Raw genomic sequence first — 2,774 nt, 5'->3', positions numbered from 1 at the left:
CTCCTGTCTTTATTTCTTACATCAAGCTATATGAAAGACATCTGTTTACATGTCAGCCACTCTTAGAACCATCACCTATTGAACACCTCTGTGCCAGGAGCTTTACATGTTCTCATTAGTCATCTCAATAACCCTTTGGAATATGTATTATTATCTCCTTTTACAGATGAGTAACCCAAGGTTAAGTGACTATCTCAAGAGCCGACAGCTAGTCCAGGATTTACACCTGCACGCTCTTCACTCTCCATCACAGTATTATTCACTTGAGGGGTTGGTCTTTCTTACCCTGGGATCTGGCACAGTGCCTTTCCCATAATCGGCACTCACTCAAGGTTTGAATTCAACTGGCACTTCAGCAGGCTTTTTACTGTTAGTGAAGCGGAAAAGAGAAGAAAGGGAGTGTAAGGTGTTCTGGTAAACCAGTTCTGAGTGCTGGTGAGGAGGCCCTGATTTGTAGTATTTGCTGATTTCCAGAGTTGAAATATTCCCACTTTGGCTAATTTCAAGCTACCAACCTACTTGCAAAATTCCTTGATGTCTAACAAGGGCTCTCTTGAGCTGGTACAAGCCAGCTCCAGCACACTGCCCAGAAGCTCAAGTCATCAGGTACAAGTTACTTTCACTTCTGTGTCTTCTCTTCACAGCAGCTCTCTATACTTATACTTCACTGCAACCTCAGAAGAATAAGGATTGTTCTACCTCTGCTAAAGCTTACCTTTACCAGAGCACTACAACCTATAACCTATCCTAATTCCAAGTGGTCTTAGGGGACCCCACCTTTCTTCAACATCCTTTTCCTATCTTGTATTCAGGGCCGTTCAAGCCATTCTGCCCTCAAATGTACCCAGGTCTCCTCTTTTGTAAATCTCTGGGCTAATCCCATAGCATCATCTGGCTTTCTACTAACAAGCAGTATAGCTCAATAGTTATAAGAGCCTGCAATGAAATCACATAACCTGGCTTTTCTGCTGGCAAGCTGCATGCCCTTAGGCAAGTTCTGTTACCTCTCCCTTGTGGTGAGTAAAGGAGTGCCTTCTTTACTCATCTGTAAAAGGGTGATAAATAAAGTATCTACACCTTATGTGGCGATTGTGGAGAATGAGATGAGTAAATAGATGTAAAGGATGTAAAGAGATGTAAAAGACTCAATAGTTTAGTTATTATAATCATTATGGCCTCATGCATGGTATAAATCCATGATGACCTCAGTGTGGTTAGAAGTTTGGATTTTCCCCTTTACAAGTTGGTCATTCACAGTAACTGTCAACAAAACACTACAGTGGACACTCATCAAAACTTAACTCAAGGTGGGGTGCAGTGGCTCATACCTATAATCCTAGCACTTTGGGAGGCAGGTGGATCGCCTGAGGTTGGGAGTTCGAGACCAGCCCCACCAACATGGAGAAACCCCTTCTTTACTAAAAATACAAAATTAGCCAGGCATGGTGGTGCATGCCTGTAATCCCAGCTACTCGGGAGGCTGAGGCAGGAGAATCGCTTGAACCTGGGAGACGGCGGTTGCAGTGAGCCAAGATCACGTCATTGCACTCCTGGGCAACAAGAGCGAAACTTCATCTCCAAAGAAACAACAAACCTAACTCAAGGAGTAGCATATTCATTTTTGCATTTTACTTTTAATTAGCAGTCTATGGCTAAGCATGCCATTTTCCACAGTGTGTATATTCTCATTACTCAGAGCTTGTCTTTTCTTGTCAGAAGAAAAAAAACATAGTTTTCTTTTTTTTTTTGAGACAGAGTTTTGCTCTTGTTGCCCAGGCTGGAGTACAGTGGCGTGATCTCGGCTCACTGCAACCAACCTCTACCTCCTGGGTTCAAGCGGTTCTCCTGCCTCAGCCACCCGAGTAGCTGGGATTACAAGCATGCGCCACCACTCCTGGCTAGAAAAACATAATTTTCTTAAACAACTGGCTAAAAGGAGTGAAAGGAATATGAAAAAATGTCTTTAAAAATTAGTGCCTGCATTCTGCATTACATGTACACACATGCATAATGTGCACGTGCTAGTACATGCAGAACATTCCCTTTCTGCAATCCACTTGCTTTGGGTCGCTCAGTGCCCCATTTCAATCTTAGAGGAAAGAAAATGGTTTTCATGTAGGAAACCACTGATCAGAAGTACCTCAAGAGGTACAGGCTCCATTCAAGTCAACTCTCAGATGTTTCATCTCATAAAAGTGTAGATCAACCACCCTCACCATCAGCCAAGGAGTTATATACTAATTAGTAGTGGTAAACAGCTATTAGATCCCAAGATGAAAGAAGTGTCACATAGCTTATTATTATTAACTTCTAAATTCTTAAACATTATTAGATAGTTGATCTTGAGAGGAACATCCCCCTCTAATTTTTCTGACAGCCAAAAATCCCAGAATCCTGAGACAGTTGATGGCTACCAGTCGTTAATAGAAAGCTATGGTCACTTCGTGGAGCTGAGCCTGAAGGAGCCTGGATCTTCCTAACGCTCTAGGCCCTGGTTTGAACTGAGAGCGACCTATGCCTCATTAAGAGGCATTCAGACCAATTTCTCCACCCCAAAGACAGATGAGAACCTTATAGTTCTCCACCAGTATATATCTGAATTCCTTTATCTATAATTTGTTTTTTGTTTGTTTTGTTTTGTTTTTGAGATAGAGTCTCACTCTGTCACCCAGGCTGGAGTGCAGTGTCGCTATCTGGCCTCACTGCAATCTCCACCTTCCAGGTTCAGGCCATTCTCCTGTCTCAGCCTCCCCAGTAGCTGGGACTACAGGCGC

The sequence above is a fragment of the Colobus angolensis genome, unplaced genomic scaffold (assembly GCF_000951035.1).
Source record: "Colobus angolensis palliatus isolate OR3802 unplaced genomic scaffold, Cang.pa_1.0 Scaffold10, whole genome shotgun sequence".
Taxonomy (NCBI): domain Eukaryota; kingdom Metazoa; phylum Chordata; class Mammalia; order Primates; family Cercopithecidae; genus Colobus; species Colobus angolensis.
The sequence above is the reverse complement of the archived record's forward strand: the minus strand, read 5'-3'. Positions refer to the sequence as shown.